The sequence below is a fragment of the Diceros bicornis genome, unplaced genomic scaffold (assembly GCF_020826845.1).
Source record: "Diceros bicornis minor isolate mBicDic1 unplaced genomic scaffold, mDicBic1.mat.cur scaffold_199_ctg1, whole genome shotgun sequence".
Taxonomy (NCBI): Eukaryota; Metazoa; Chordata; class Mammalia; order Perissodactyla; family Rhinocerotidae; genus Diceros; species Diceros bicornis.
This window is the reverse complement of record NW_026691090.1, coordinates 428,909-446,779: the sequence shown is the minus strand read 5'-3', so window position 1 is coordinate 446,779 and position 17,871 is coordinate 428,909. Positions and strand designations below refer to the sequence as shown.

The following is a 17,871-nucleotide window of genomic DNA, read 5'->3' as shown; positions in this document are numbered from 1 at the left end:
CACAGTGGCAGCACTGAGATCTGAACCTGGAGAGCATGGCCACTGTGTTTACCTAAGTATTACCACTGCTTGGGCTGCCTCTGTGTTGTTGAGAGGATTGAATGAGCTAATGCGTGTAACATGGTAAATCAGTGGGAAAAAAGTAGGAAAGAGTAGCTGCTGTTGCCATTGTTACTGTCAGCTCGCTCTCAGGCACGACCGTCATCACATCTGGGTGTAAGACACTCCTTCCTCCCCTGGCCAGGAAGACTGATTTTAGCTTAATAACCTTATTGCTGTCATTAGCACTGCAGGTTGCTTACTGTTTGGAGTTAGATTCTGGAGTTGATATTGAAGGAAAGTCTTTCTGATGATTTGTTTAAATCCTAAATCTAGTAGGTAGAAAACAAAAGCTAGATAATGTCGTTTTGCATGATACAGATTTTGTTAAGTGTATGACTAAATAAAACTTGACCACTGCCTAGGTTTTTTCTACATAAGTGTTTACCGGTAATTGATAAGTAGCCTTACTCAGATAATGGATGTTAATAATCCTTCAAATCACTTTTTGGACCTTCAGAATTCACACTAGAACCTAGTTTCTTTTTAACTTTAAAAAATCTATATATTCCCCTACTAGGTAGTCAAATTGAACATGTTTCCTAATTTTGAAAATATGGTAGCTAAATAATTTAAAGACAACTTTGGAAACCTTTCATTTCTCATCATTTTAAGGGGAACAGTCACAAATACAGCAGTTTTGAGTGGCAGTGGTTTCAAAATTATTTAGCTCTAGTCAGCATTTCTCGTTATTTATCTTAAAATTTTTATTTAGCCAAAATACTATTTATAATATATATAATAATTTACAGCAGAATATATATATGCTTCAATAACGTTGCATGTTTTTGTAGTAATAGATAATTGTATTCCAGTGTGATTCTTTGAAAATTATGCGTGTAGGTCCAAATAATGACCTTAATTCCAGCACACTCCAGAGGACAGTTTTCAGCCTAAAAATGAACAGCCACTATTCTACATGCCCTCCCGGGGACAAAGTTATTTAAACAAGTCTAAAAATTTTTTGTATATAAATTAATTATTAGGTTTTTTTTAAAAAATAATTTTATTTATTTATTTATTTTTCCCCAAAGTCCCAGTAGATAGTTGTATGTCATAGTTGCACAGCCTTTTAGTTGCTGTATGTGGGATGCGGCCTCAGCATGGCCAGAGAAGCGGTGCGTCGGTACCCGCCCAGGATCCGAACCCGGGCCGCCAGCAGCAGAGCGTGTGCACTTAACCACTAAGCCACGGGGCCGGCCCTAATTATTAGGTTTTAAAATGTAAACAGAATACTATGCAATTTTAGAGCTGAAAGAGACGTTCCACATATTCCAGTTGAACAGACCTTCTGAGTATTTTGGTTGAATGATCTCTTTTTACAAAAGAAGAAACCAAGTCCTAGAAAGATAAAGGGGTATGCTCAAGCCCTTAGGAGATTACTGGCTTGCCCGAAGGCATCCTAGTAAATAAGTAAGGTGAGAACATAGACCGGTGTCCAGGTGGCCACTTGTTCATTTAATTTAAAAATTTTGTCGTCACAGAGTAAAGATTCAGCAAACGTGGTTTTCCATATGAACCCTTTTAAAGATGGAAAACAAATAGAATTTTTTCTTCTACCACCACGGGGAAGTATTTCTATCTGAAATTTGGCTAAATAGAGTTCAGTTCCAAAATGTTTTTATATCAGCAGGGAAATTCTACTAGAAATGTTTGTATGGACCAACGGTAGTTGCAATTTAGGTGATCCTAATAGCTGGGCCGCTTGGTGTGCATTTGTCTCCCCCGGTGTTGCTCCGTTGCCGTTCGTGGATGAGCGAAGGCTGCGAGCTGCCCTAGAAGAGGTATACCCAGACCTCACTCCAGAAGAGAGTAAGGATCATACTTCCACTTGGTCGACATTGAGTCTGTGTAATAGAGACTTTACATTTCCTAGTAAAATTAGACCTTTTTTTTCATTTGTCAGATTTCCCATAGAAGGGGCATAAATCATTGATTTGACTTCTTTATGACAAAAGTTAACTTTGCTTCTTAAAATTTATTATCCATAAGTTGCATAGTAATTAAATACAATTTTTTAACTTACAAGTGTTTGTTAAATTTATTAAAAAGCAATACTTCAAGAATATCTTCTGATTTTTTTTTTTTTGGTGAGGAAGATTAACCCTGAGCTAACATCTGTTGCCAGTCCTCCTCTTTTTGCTGAGCACGATTGGCCCTGGGCTAACATCCGTGCCCATCTTCCTCTACTTTATACGTGGGACACCTGCCACAGCATGGCTTGATAAGTGGTGCATAGGTCTGCGCCCAGGATCCGAAACTGTGAAACCCTGGGCCACCAAAGTGGAGTGTGCTAATTTAACCACTACAGCACCCGGCAGGCCCAAGACTTTGATTCTTGTATAATATGCATACACAAAAGTATTTTTGCATGTTGGGAGGGTATTATTAATTTCCTCCATCTCCCTTCTTCCCTTCATCCCCACCAAATAACAATAACTTTGCTTGAAAGGTTAGGTTGAAACAAAAGCATTTGCCCTCATATTGCTAACTTGAAATGTTATTTTACACAAAAGGTGGCATTTTGTCGTTAATAGTGACAGTTAAAGTATTGGGAAATTGTAAAGCTGGGCTTTGTTGGAAAATTTATTTAATACTAGTATAATAAACCTATAGAAATAATTATGAACCATCCATAGAATAATCTTTGTTATTAGATGATGCAATTTATTTGTATTTCCTCAGAGAATGTCTATATGTTTCTTATAGTAAGAAATTAAGTTCTGTATAAATAAGAAAACTTTGTCCCTTATCTTGCAAGACTATATTCAGGTATCTTTTAGGGATAATTTTTTTCTGATAGTCATTGATCTTCGAAACTTTATTGTCAAAGCTTTGTTTCTTCTACAGAGATGCATCACACGTTTAGGTCTATTATTTTTTGTAAACTTTATAATTAAGTTTTTAAAATTTAGGTGCTTCCTATTTTACTCTCATAAAAGTTGCTTTTGTAGGTATAATTGTTAGATCTTTATTCTTTTCTTCCTTTCCCCCAGCTAGAAGAAATAGTCTTGGAGGCGATGTCTTATTTGTGGGGAAACATCACCCACTGCACGACTTCGTTTTAGAGCTGTATCAGACAGGTTCCACAGAGGTATGGTCTTTTTTGCCATCATGAAGTGTTTTCAGTTAGTTCATTATTTGGTTAATTAATTGAGAATGCATTTAAAAATGTTTGGTAAAGTAGAAAAAAAATTTACCATTTTAACTGTTTTTAAGTATATAAAATTCTGTGGCATTAAGTCCATTCACGATGTTGTGCAACCATCACCGCTATCCATTTCCAGAACTTTTTCATCTTCCCAGATAGAAACTGTATACCCATTAAACAATATTAAACAATACTTCTCCATTCTCCGCTCCTCCCAGCCTCTAGTAATCTCTCTTCTATTTGCTGTCCCTATGAATTTGCCTCTTCTTGGTACCTCATATAAGTAGAATCATGCAGTATTTGTCCTCTTGTGTCTGGCTTATTTCACTTAGCATAATGTATTCAGGGTACATCCATGTGTCAGAATTTCATTCCTTTTATGGCTGAATAATACTCCATTTTGTGTACATACGCCATGTTGTTTATCCATTCATCTGTTGATGAGAACTTGGGTTGTTTCCACTTTCTGGCTATTAAGAATAATGCTACTGTAAACATCGGTGTCCAAGAATATGTTTGAGTCCCTGATTTCCATTCTTTTGGATATATAATCAGGAATGCGTTTTTCCACAGCCAGTGGGTGTACCACCTGAACTATGTCATGGGATTCAAGGAAAGTTTTCTTTGGATGAAGAAGCCATTCTTCCAGATCAGTAAGCATTCATTTGTGTCTAATTGGGTCAACTAGGAGAAAGTTTAGTTAGCATCTTTTTCCTTGTTGCCTAAATGTTTTATTTTCTAGTAATAGTGAGGAAACAAAATAACAACAACAGAAATCTGCTGGGCTAAAAAAGACTTGGCCTCAAAGCCCAGCTCTTCAGCGTAGTAGCTCTGTCAGAGCTGTGACATGTCTGAGCTGTGACATGTCTGACAGAGCTACTATGTTAAAGAGCTGGGCTTTGATGCCAAGTGCAGGGAGCCCTGGAGGTCCCTAGGGAGATCCACAAGGTCAAAACTATTTCCATAATAATACTAAGATGTTATGATCTTATTTCCTTTTGTTGCTCTCTTTCTTTCTTGAGTGTACAGTGGAGTTTTCCAGAGGCTAAATGTAATGTGATATCTCAAGGGACTGAATCAGAAGCAGATAAGAGAATCCATCTCTTAAGATAGATATCAAGCCAGATATTTAAAAAATTTTCAAAAATGTAAAACAATGACACTTCTCATTTATTTTTGTTTTACTTTGTAAAATAGTTTTTCATAAAAAAACGTTATGTTGACTAAATATCTGTGTATGTTGTGTAATCTATTACTGTTATCTTTAAATTAGTATTTTCAAAAGATTTTCAGATTTCTTAATTTCTTAATTTTCAATTAAAATTAACCTTAATTTTTAATAGGTAAATACTGATTGACATAACCAACATAAACAAAAGCTCTTTGAGGTCCTCAGTTTTTAAGAGTGTAAGGGGGTTCTGAGATCAGAGTTTGAGAACTGCTGCTCAAGGGTATATATCGAGGAATAGAATTTTGCTAATGAAAGATGTATCTTCATCTTTTCTGGATAATGTCGGGTGGTTTTCCAAAGTGATTACACTATTTTATAATTTCAGTGACTGTTTGTGAGAGATCTTGTTGCTGTGCATTCTTGCAAACCCTTGAAATTGTCACTACCTTAGTTTTTGTCAATCTAGTGGATGCCTATTGGCACCTTGTGGTTTACAGTTGTGTTTCTCTGATTCTAATGAAATTGAATGCCATGTGGTATATTTATTAACCGCTTGGTTTTCCTCATTTATGAAGTACCTATTCTCTTTTTCTATTCACTTGTCTGTTCCCCCAACCCCTCCTCATGGTTTGTTGGTATTCTTTACAAATTCTGGTATAAGCCCTTTGCCCATAATAGTTCTCTGTTAATGAGCTTACAAACAAGGAAGATGGGGTCCTTTTTTAAAGATATAAATGATCATATTTTGTTGGTGCATTTTAATGATTTCTCTTTCCTAAAGCAACATCTTACTTCCACTTAGCAAAAAGGTTACAATTTACGAATAGATAATTCTTCTCTTCTTTCTGTTTAGAATAGTGTGTTCTCCTGTTCCCATGTTACGGGATCTGACACAGAATGCTGCAATCAGGTCATTTTTCCAAAATACGTGACATTTGCCCAAAACACAGCTCTGAGCTTGCAAATAAGTTTAAGATGACCTCTGATTCACAAGGAAATGGCAGCTATTATTGCACCAGTGCTTTGAGATTGGAGAGTCCCTGTATTGCAGACCTCAGAGCAGAGCCTCTTGACTTTAAATTATGTGTATTGTTAAGGTTACTGATGTAACAAGCTTGTTTCTCAGCTTTCTGGTTTCCCCTGACAACTTCCAATTCTTCTGGGATTAGGAAAGTGGGAGGTAGGAAGTAGGAGTTTCTAGGGATAGTTTGCTATATAGGAGCAAACAGACCTCTACACCCCAGAGGCCCACACAGCGTCACTGTATTATAACAGGTTGTTTTAATTATGTTATAGTTGTGGCCCTGCAGAGTTTAAAAAGCAGACTGTTATATACTTGATCTTGGGTAAGTTGAGATAGAATGAATTTGTGGAAATTTTTATCAATAATTATTATAAACTTAAAGGGCTAATTTCTGCTATCTGAATAACTTATTTATAGTTCATTTCTTCAATGGTAATAGCATTTTCTATTGAGCAGAAATAATGTAAAATATAATATGACTTTAGAATAAAAATCAACAAACTTACCTACTCATTTGTGTAATTATTGTATATAATTACTAATCTTGATGGCAGGGTTTATGTTGTCATTTTCGTCAATCTTTAGGCAAGACTAAGGCAAACACATTCTAGTAATTCAAGTGTTTCATAGAAGCCTGCTTGGGAAGGCTATTCCTGAATCCTCCTTTCCCGCTCATTGTTGCTTTCACTCTCAAGAAATAGTTTAGATTCTACTTAGATTTCTCATTGTGAAGTATAGGCATATTTATTTTCCTGTCTTTAATGGAATTAGGTAGCAACTGCGATTCTAGAAAGTCTTTTATTTCAGGAAAACTGTGGGGAATTTGGAACATCTTCCTAGATGAGTTGCTTTTGTTTATCTGTACACAAAGTTTTGTTTATCTTGACACACAGTTTGTCCTGGCTGTTTGCGTTTGGGCTCTTTTGTTGAGGGTGGAGTTCAGAATTGCAAGCTGTGCTCCTGCACCCATCACGAACAGTCTGGCTCTGACAGGTCCAGTGTGGACGCTGCCTATTAATGCTTGGGGTCTGCGGCTGGCAGTGGTGCTGCGGCCCAGTGAATGCCACTGGTTCCCTCTTTGGATTGTCACTTGTTTGCTTGTGCTCCTCAATTTTTCTGCATGTTTTCGAGGGCCTTCCTCCCCAGCCCTTTGGAAATGGTTAATTCTACTTAACTTTCTAATTAGTTAGAGAGACTTGCCCAAGGGAAGAGTTACGAAATTGACAGATCCTGGAGTTTTTGTTTGTATGATGTTACTGTCGTTGGTTTTTTTCCTGAGCCTGAAGGGGCCTTTGGTATTATTTGGCGTCCACTGTGTTCACAAGATTGTTAAATTTATAAAACAAATCCCAGATCTAGGTGCATATTTAGGTCTATATTGAAAATAACTTCATAATAAAATTGATCTGAGTTAATTTCCGAGATTTGTGAAAGACCAAAGTTAACTTTGACTTTATGAGGGATTTTCAGTGTTTTCTCTGAGGGGTAATGTTGAGGCTGAGATCCAGTTTACTGCAGTTTTGTGTGTGTTTGTTTAGAGGCTTGTACATCCCAGTGTTGTGTTTGCTTTATAAACGAAAATCTGAGAATGCAGCCTCCAGTGCCAATTGCCAGTTATTTCTCTCTATTTTGACTCCTGGCACTTTTTTCCCTTCTCTGTTTGCATATGGTATTCCATTCCATATTTGAGAAGTTGTTTCCTCAGGTTGAATTTAGGTGGGTTCTTCCCATTACATTAAATCTTATCTGTAGTGTTGAGAAAGTATATTATAGACGTTATTGAAGTGTCTTAAGTTCACAGAAGGATCCTTAGAGCATACAGTAGGCTGTAATCTAGGAGATCTTTTTTTCTGTAATTCTGATTCCATAAATCATTCAATGTGTTAGTAACTCCACTTTGAATAGAACTGAGCTATCTCCCTTCCTTTTCCTCATCCTGCTCTTCACCATTGTCATTTGCTTAGACATAATATTTTTAGAATAATTCTTTGTTAACTTTTAATATGTAAAACCTGCATATGATTTTAAAATGACAGAAAAGTTATCTTCCCAGTGCAGCAAGCAGAATTTTCTGTTCCTCTGGAGGAGTACACACACGCGCACACACATACACCCCTTTGTTCTACCTCAAACTCAGTACTCCAGACTGACGTCTTTGTCCTGTGCCCGTCCCCAGTTCTCCTTGCCAGTCTCTCCTTTGTGTCCCTGGGCCTCCTGTTTCCCCACTTGCCCAGACTTGGGAGCCCAGTATATGCTTTGGCTTCTCGCTCTGCGTTACTCCCTTTGTCTACACCACTGTTGTGGAGTATTTTTCTCTTTCACATTATGTTTCGTGTGTGGCTCTTCCCAGTGAGCCTGTGTTGTCTCTCTTCTCCTGAATGACTGTGGTGACCTCGCAGCGGCTTTATTTGAGTCCACCTTCCCCCTGAGTCTATTGGCTCGTCTTTCTTACACACGACTGGCCCTCGGAAATCTTTGGTTGCTCTGTAGTGCTGGTGGAATTACACTCGTTTGCTTTTTCAAGGAAGGCCTTTTATAATTTGGCAGAGCCCTAGCTCTGTGTCTGAATCCCCACAGTTCTTCAAGGACACTTGTTCCTTGCTACCCAGGTGGGTCCCTTCGGTATCCCATTGACCTCTATGCCTTCCTCCCATGTTTGGAATGTTCTTCCCCTTTGTAGCCTTCATTGCTTTTCTCATCTTCCAAAAGGTAATCTATAATTTGTGTCATCTTTATATTAGTTATTTTCGTCAGTAGCGTTGTTAGGTTTTCTTTTTCTCTCATAGCACCTAGCATAGTTTTAAATCCATGTAAAAGCTCATTTGTTCATAGTGTTGGAACCAGTGTTTGCTAAAGTCTTCTAAGAGCCTAAACTTATTTCTTCAGAGGAGTGTTTTCAAACTTTCTGTATTCACCTTTGGATGAATCAGGCAAAGGATAGAATGTTTCATCTCTTCAAGGAGATTTTTAAAAAGTGTCATGTGTGTGAAGATAGGTTTTTCATATGACCGTCACTGCAGTGTGTGTGAGGCTCGTGGTTGCCGAGCAGATGACTGAGAACCAGACGCCTGCAGGAGGCGGAGCACATGCAGCCAGGAGCAGACTCGATGGTGGACAGCACTGGGGGAGGTGACCCTTCACTGCGTGTGACACTTCACAGCACGCTGAGCTGTTAACCTCTTCTGATGAAATGTCGGAAAATGCATCTTAAGTCCTATAAAACTCTTTAAGTGTTTTAAAATATCAAGTCTATGAATTGTGGAATTTTCCCTGCCAGAACAGTTTGCCTTGGTGTTGCTGATGTAGCTTTACTCGTGGAGTGTATCTGGGAAAGGTAGAGTAAAAGTGAAACTTGATATTTGGGATTTTCTGCTTTCTTTGTGAAGTGTGCTAGTACTCTCAAACAATAATGGTACTTAAAATAGCATTTCGAAGGCTAATTCTTAAAGTGAATTGAATCAGAAAAAGGTGTCGTACATTCTGTTCCTTTTCTATTGAGACTTGCTCCAGTATTTTCTTACTAATAGTGTTTAAAGTGCTACTTGTGATACAAATAAAAGCACTGTTCAGTTTCCTTATTTTCAACCATGCTTAGGTTTTAAATTTTTATTTATTTTGTCCTGGGTGTGTTTATGAAGACAGACTCCTTTTAGATTGAGCCAGCAACTGATCAAAGAAGAATCAGTAAATATATATGCACTGTTCAGTACTGCCTCGGATAAATGTAAGATGCGTAAGGGATACTAAAACGTATGCAGTATGTTTCCCATAAAAATAATTCATAATAAGAGATGCGTTCAGTGTTCAACTACAGTGGCCACACGAGGTTCATGATGGACAGGAATGTGGTTGGATGATGTCTGGTAGGTAGTCGCCTGAGGATTCAGTAAGGTATCATGAAAAATTCTGGGAATAAGTAGAGTGAGGCTGGGTTATGAAGGACCTGGATAGATTGTCATAGGCAGTTTGACTTGATGTAAACTTGGTTTAGACCATTTGTTGGTTATTGAATTTGAACAGCACAGGGAAATTTTAAGAAAATTCTGAATGCAAAATATATTAGAATTGCAGCAAGAACTAAGGTAGAGATTAGCTAGAGTGCACAAGAATGGAGACAAGCAATCCCAAATCTAATTAAAGGCTCTGAATAGAATAGAATAGAATGTATACCAGCATAGTTAGAGAGAAATAGGAATCCACAGATTTTTGCTAATTCAGAGGAGAACCTCAGACTGGGAAGAATGTTTAGAGTAATGATGAGGACTACAAGTGCTTCTAAAGACTATCACATAACACTGTATATTTAACAGTGTACATGAGAATAAAAACAACACAAAAATTCTCATCAGAAAAAATAATTTTAAGTTTTAAAACATTTAGAAAGCATTATGTATTCAGAATGCTGATGCCATTCCTATGAGTGGATAGGATTTAAGATGAGGCACCTTTCTTGACATCAGTGAATTGGCCTCCTAACACTGTAACTAATCTAGAGAAATGTATTTAATTTCTGTTTATATGGAGACAGGAGTTTTCTTTCTCTGAATTTCAATAGGATGACATTTTCAACCACTACTCGGGCTGCTTTTTCATGTATAAAATGTGTGTGAGAGGTGGGGCTGAATGAGAGTTTAGATAACCTCTACTACTCGATAACACCCCAGAAATTAATGATTCCATCTATATGATAGTGTACATTTGAGTGGTAATTCAGGGAGCTCACCTGCTTGCACTTTAAATGCCAAACCGTTTCCTCCTGACTCTCTGATATATATATATATATATATATTTTTGTGTGTGTGAGGAAGATCAGCCCTGAGCTAACATCCGTGCTAATCCTCCTCTTTTTGCTGAGGAAGACCGGTTCTGAGCTAACATCTACGGCCAATCCTCCTCCTTTTTTTTCCCCCCAAAGCCCCAGTAGATAGTTGTACATCATAGTTGCACATCCCTCTAGTTGCTGTATGTGGGATGTGGCCTCAGCATGGCCTGAGAAGCGGTGCGTCGGTGCGCGCCCAGATCTGAACCCGGCCACCTGTAGCAGAGCCCGCGCACTTAACCGCTAAGCCACAGGCCGGCCCCTGACAGTCTGATATTGATGATAGGAGGAAAAGCCCAAGAAGATGAGTAAGTTGCTTCGTGTTGTGAATGCAATGATTTAGGGATGCAGCAAAATTTAGTTGCATGAGAACAGCTTTCACAGCTGTCAGAAGTAGGCAAATCTGATACTTACCTAATTCACTGACCAAGAACTAATCACAACCGCTTTGAGTCTCGGTTTCCTCACCTCTTAAGTGGGGACACAGGAATAAACCCTACTTCAAATGCGGATACTGAGTGTCAAATGGAATATTATATACTAAGTGTTTAGCAGGGAGTCTGGACATAGGAAACGGCAAGTGAGAACTGCTGGCACCACTGCTGTTCATATTATGGATGTCAATATTAATAATTATAATGATGATTGTCTTAAATAGTTTTCTGTTGTTGTCTCTTGATTTCCCATGGAGAGAGGTGTACACACATTTCCCCATCAGCAGGAGTTCAGCACCCCACTCAGTGTGTAGGTGTGCCATATCCATGGGGGTTGAGCCCTGCAGACACAGCCACAATCATAGCTGGGGTCCCATAGCCAAAAGGATACAGAAGCCTCTTCTTGAGTCTTTTTGTGCTGGTGTAGTTGGCCACTTTGAGGTTCCTAACGGTGAGGAGGAGCTGCTGTCCTTCGAGGAGCATCCAGGCAAAGGAGGCCAAGTAGAGCTAGTGCAACACCCTCGCGATGATGGAGCACAGCACCTGGAGGGGAGGGGAGAGTCACTGGAGTGCCTGATGGGCACAAAGAGCACACCACCTGCTACTCCTCAGGGCTGTCTCGGGACACATTTAGTGGGAGAAGTTTGCTTAGCCTTCTTTTTTTTTTTTTTTTATAATTTTATTTATTTATTTTTCCCCCAAAGCCCCATTAGATAGTTGTATGTCATAGCTGCACATCCTTCTAGTTGTTGTATGTGGGACGCAGCCTCAGCATGGCCGGAGAAGCGGTGCGTTGGTGCACACCCGGGATCTGAACCCGGGCCGCCAGTAGCGGAGCGCATGCACTTAACCGCTAAGCCACGGGGCCGGCCCTGCTTAGCCTTCTTTGAATGTCCTTCTTTTGTTTAGATTTGTTGGCAAATAAATCTAGGATGTAATTTTATTCCCACTGTAGCATCACATTTGAACTACTGAAGAGAGATATAAACTTAGAAACAGTAAATTTACAAATAAATTTCACAATTTATATTTGTAACTATAAAATATTGACACAGGACAAGGAAAGTATTCAATGTGTTAGAGGTTTAAGAACTAAAATAATCCCCGTTGTCTGCCTCCTTAGGTGGGCTGGCATTGAGTCTGAAGTCTTCTTCTAGAAAGACGTGATTCCTGTCCCAACTACAAAGGTTTACAAAAACCAACTCTTCTGGAAAACTTGTGGCCAGCTAATCCCCCTGTGTGTCTCATTCCTATCACACTTGATCATTGTTTGAAATGTTTCATTTATTATTTTCCATGCTCTCATTCCCACATGACTCCATGTTTCCTCAGCCCAGACCCAACCACTTTGTGCCTCACTTCCCTCAAAACGGTTCCCCTGGCCCTGTGAATTTCCTGCCACATCTTTACTGAACTCTCCTCCAGCTCCTTGATTTTCCTCAAATCTGATTCTCCTTTGGAGATGCTACTTCCCCTGCATCTATCTTAAGTAGATATCTCTTCCATGTAGACTGTGCGCCTTAGGGTCTAAAAGTGGGTCAATTCTCTTTTTACTCATTAACACAATTTTCTGTCTATTATTCCTGCACAGAAAATCCTGCCATCCAGCTCCAGCTGTGTCATCCTTCACCCTTTCTTATCCTTGGCACTTCCTAATTACTGAGTGACTCCTGTTCTGCTTTTACAATTTGAGTGCCTGCCCAGTTTCTGCCATTGTCCTGGATAAATTCAGTATCCAATGCCTTGGCTTCTAAATTTCTTGACCTCTTACCTACAATGATCTACATTTCACTTTGAACGCCTAATTCCACAGCCACACCATACTCCTTGCCATTAAATTCAGACATTCTTCTTTCTAAACTTGTCCTTCCAGGTTTTTAAACGTGCAGTGACACCAAACATCCTTGTTCTTAAACTTTGCCAAGACATCGGGCTTGATCCTTGTGCTTTCTCCACACTAGTCTATTCCTTCTTTTGTTCATCTCCTTCCCTGTCTATCCTAGACCTCAACTTATACTGCTTCAGCCAGTCTTGGCAATTATATTCAACTCCCTTGCTTTTTTTTTTTTTTAACTTTTTGTTTATTGCAGTAACATTGGTTTATAACATTGTAAAAATTTCAGGTGTACATCATTGTACTTCTATTTCTGCATAGATTACATCATGTTCACCACCAAAATACTAATTACAACCCATCACCACACACATGTACCGAATTATCCCTTTCACCCTCCTCCCTCCCCCCCTTCCCCTCTGGTAACCACCAATCCAATCTCTGTCCCTATGTGTTTGTTTATTGTTGTTGTTATCTACTACCTAATGAAGGAAATCGTACGGTATTTGACCTTCTCCCTCTGACTTATTTCACTTTGCATTATACCCTCAATGTCCATCCACGTTGTCACAAATGGCTGGATTTCATCGTTTCTTATGGCTGAGTAGTATTCCATTGTGTATATATACCACATCTTCTTTATCCATTCGTCCCTTGATGGGCACTACAATGAGATATCACCTCATGCCCGTCAGAATGGCTATAATAAACAAGACAGGAAACAACATGTGTTGGAGAGGATGTGGAGAGAAGAGAACTCTCATACACTGCTGGTGGGAGTGCAAACTGGTGCAGCCACTATGGAAAACAGTATAGAGATTCCTCAAAAAATCAAGGATAGAACTACCATATGATCCAGCTATTCCACTGTTGGGTATTTATCCAAAGAACTTGAAAACACCAATTTGTAAAGGTACATGCACCCCTGTGCTCATTGCAACTCCCTTGCTTTTTAATTCTTTTATGAAACTCAATTGGTAAAACTCTATTACCAGATAAGCCTAACTTTCTGCCTCCTTTATTCCGATTAAGATACTGCCTAAGAACTAAAATAATGTATAGTTTTTTATGGTCTCTGACTAAAATGTGTTAACGCTGTGTAGAAATTCTTCTACATTTCCTTTTTCTTTTCTGTTTTTTGTTTGTTTGTTTATTGTGGTAACATTGGTTTATAACATTGTATAAATTTCAGGTGTACCTCATTATACTTCTATTTCTGCATGGATTCCATCATGTTCACATGTTCACCACCCAAATACTAATTATAATCCATCACCACAGACATGTGCCTAATTATCCCTTTTGCCCTCCTCCCTGCGCCTTTCCCCTCTGGTAACCACCAATACAATCCCTGTCTCTATGTGTTTGTTTGTTGTTGTTATTGTCTACTACTTAATCTGTGAGATCATACGGTATTTGACCTTCTGCTTCTGACTTATTTCACTTTGCATAATACACTTAATGTCCATCCATGCTGTCATAAATGGCTGGATTTCTTCATTTCTTATGGCTGAGTAGTATTCCAGTGTGTATATATACCACATCTTCTTTATCCATTCGTCCCTTGATGGGCACTTAGGTTGCTTCCAAGTCTTAGCTGTTGTGAATAACGTTGCAGTGAACACAGGGGTGCATGTATCTTTACGCATTGGTGTTTTCACGTTCTTTGGATAAACCCAGCAGTGAAATAGCTGGATCATATGGTAGTTCTATCCTTAATATTTTGAGGAATCTCCATACTGTTTTCCATAGTGGCTGCACCAGTTTGCACTCCCACCAGCAGTGTATGACAGTTCCCTTCTCTCCACATCTTCTCCAACACTTGTTGTTTCCTGTCTTGTTGATTATAGCCATTCTGACAGGCGTGAGGTGATATCTCATTGTAGTTTTGATTTGCATTTCCCTGATAGTTAATGATGTTGAACATCTTTTCATGTGCCTGTTAGCCATCTGTATATCTTCTTTGGAGAAATGTCTGTTCAGGTCTTTTGCCAATTTTTTAAGTGGGTTTTTAGTTTTTTTGTTGTTGAGATGCATGAGTTCTTTGTATATTTTGGAGATTAACCTCTTATCAGATGGATGGTTTGCTAATATCTTCTCCCAGTAGTTAGATTGTCTTTTTGTTTTGTTGGTGGTTCACTTTGCAGTGCAAAAGATTTTTAGTTTGATGTAGTCCCATTTCCCCAGTACCCTCCAAAGTGAAAACCTCGTTTTTGTTCTCTATCCTGCCTCTTAGTCTTGCTTGGGTCCCCCTGTCTGTTGTTAGTCGTGGTTCTTCTCTTGGGCACCTTCTGAAATGCATTTAGATATTATCAAGTCTCTTTCATTTTACTAAAACCAAATACCTCGCTGGTCTCAAGTTCTGCTCCAGGTTCATCCCCGTCTCCTCCTCCCTCTTCAAGAGTGCTGCCTTCTCCTTTCCCTCTTCCCTCCACAACCCATTCGGTCCTCAGCCCTCCCCCAGCACCACCCGGCTTCTGCCTGACTACTGCTCTTCCGCAGCTTCCACCAGATCCACCAATGGCCACTTTTGGGTTTGACCATAGAAACTGTTCATGCTTTATTGTCTTGAGCCATTGCAACATTTGACACTTAAAACTCTTCCCTCCCTGGCTGTGCTCTATCTTTTTTTTTTGCTTTGTTTTGCCTGTCCTTCAGAATTTCATCCTCAATACCCTTCTCATTCTGCATCATTATTCCCAAGAGTTTTCATCCTCTCCCTGGTTTCCATTACCTCCAGTTGGTGTGCTAATTATTTCCAGGTGTATTCTTGCCTGAGCACTAGATCTATGGAGGGAATTGTCCTCTAACCACTTCAATTTGGATCTGCCAAGGACATCTCAACATGTCTCAAAGGGATCTGATCTAATGAGCTCCTTACACTGTATTCTGTGAACAGGACAATCATCCATCCATTCCATTGGCCAAACCTGCATTCTGGGTGTCACTCCTGATAACTTCCCCAACCTCATCCTCCACATCCCAGCAGTGAGTAAGTGCTGTAGATTCTGCATCTTCTCTCACACTCAAATCCATTCAATTTCCTTCTTAGTTGCCACCACCTTAGAGCAGTTTTCAGCCTTGAACGTTTCTCTACATTCTGTTTATTCAGGTTTAAAGGCTAAGATACCACACAACACCCAGAACACCTGGAAGGTGGTATTGCCTCCTCCTCAATCCCAGCATATATTCCGTGTTAGTGGCTCTCAGTATGGTCCCTGGACCATCAGCATCAATATGACCTGGGAGCTTGTTATAAATATAGGTTCTCAGACTGTATGCCAGACCTACTGGATCATAAAACCTAGGTGTAAGGCTCATTTTTTCAAAAGCCCTCTGGATGAGTCTGACGCATGGGAAAGTGTGAGAATCCTTCTTCCAGGTAAACTGAGCTACCTAAGGTTACCCAAATAGGTTGAGACCCAGCTCACATCCAGGCCTTCATCAGGTCTCTCTAGAATACTATTTCCTTCTACTCACTAACTTCTTCCACTAACTAAAGGACACAGCTTAGACATAAGTTCCTTCAGGGAGTCTTTCTTAATTTTGACAGTGGTAGGTGTCTCACCTATGGGGTCCTGAATCCCTGTGTGTTTGCTCCTGCTGTGAAAACAAGTTCTTTAGGTTTTAATTGGATGAGGACAGGAACTGTGTATCCTTAGTGCCTAGCAAAGTTCCACATCCAGAGTTGGCCCTAAATAAATATTTGTTAAAGTCAGTGAATGCAGCCAATTAAATTAAATTATGAAAATCACACAACTTGACCTATACAAAATGCTTTGCAAATGGCAGCAACAAATGAAACATTTTTGAAGTTTGCCATCAGGGTATTTCTTGTCACATCACATCTCCATATACCTCTTTTCTCCTCATTGGCAAGCTCTCCATAAAGAAGAATGAACTAAGGTTAGTTTTTCTACCTTGGGATTTCTTTGTTTGGTGCCCGTGAGGAAGAGCAGGTGGGCCAGGAAGACGCAGAGTGAGAGCTGCAGGTGGAGGGAGGTGCGGGTGTTCTGGATAGATCTGCACAGGAGAAAGATGAGGGCCGCCATGAGGAGACACAGCAGAGAGACACTCAGCCCCACTGGTGATCACAGTCAGCACAGGAGCTTACTGAATCCAGCAAAAGAAAAAAGATATCAACTCATTTTGGACCTTTGTATTCTTTAATAAATTTACAATTATTGTAAATAGGGTAAAATTGCTTAATTTATTATACATTCTTGATCTGGAGTACCATTCAGCACTTAAAAAATTATGTTTTCAGACCACTTATGGATATTAGACAGTGTCCATGACAATGTTAAATTTACAAAGCTGTATATATACTACATGGATCAGGGTCTCTCAATCTCAGCGCTGTTGACGTTCTGGGCTGGATGATTCTCTGTCGTGGAGGGCTGTCCTCTGCATTGTAGGATATTTAGCAAAACCCTCTGACCCACTAGATGCCAGGAGCACTCTCCCTCACCAAGTGGTGACAACAAAAAATGTTTCCTGCCATTGCCAAATGTCCTCGAGAGGGCAAAGTTGCTCCCAGTTGAGAACCACTGATATGGAGTATGGTCACACATTTGAAAAAGAATACACGCATAAAATTACAGGATTTATTTTTTAAATTAATTTTCATTATCTCTGCATTGTAGAGATCTTTCTTGTTCTTTGTAATTTTCTGCATTTCCCATTTTAAAACCAGCAAGCATACATTGTCTTAATTAAATAAAATCAATATATATTTAAATCCTTCACTGAATATAAATTTGGAATAAGATTTATTTTATAAAAAATGTAATTATCAGACTCTAATTGCTTAGTAATACACTTAAGACCGTGCCTTCATCACACTGGATGCCATAAGTACTGCAAAACTGGAGAGGCGACTGCAGGAACATACCGTTTGTGTCACATACAAAAGATGACATGACAGCCTTCATTGAACTAGGCCATTTTGTGCCAGTAGACACATAGAGGCCTTTCAGTTCCATTTTTCATCTGAAAAGAGAATAATAACCTTGTTATATTGTATTTTACAATCACTTCAGTCAGTATATGTAAATATATGTATCAATATATGTAAATCTATTAGAGTTAACAATTTATGTATATTTGAGGGTAAAACACAGGTATAATTGCTGCTCCCTATTGTTGATTGAATAATCCCTCCCACATTTGCTCCCTCCCTCATATCTCTACTCCTTGACTATAATTGTGTCCTATGAGCCCCAATCTTATCTTTGTATGAATAACTTGAACAGGTCTAGCCCAAGGGATGGAAAATTATGACCCGTGGCAGATGTGAACCACTGCCTGTTTTCATGTGCCTCTGAGCTAAGAATTCG

At 39.2% G+C, this 17,871-nt stretch overlaps 1 pseudogene; it reads left to right on the top strand.

Annotated features, from left to right (window-relative positions):
• Nucleotides 1-12,172, top strand: part of LOC131402633 (5'-3' exoribonuclease 2-like) — a 30,683-nt pseudogene extending 18,511 nt beyond the window's left edge.
• Nucleotides 12,173-17,871: the final 5,699 nt, after the last annotated feature.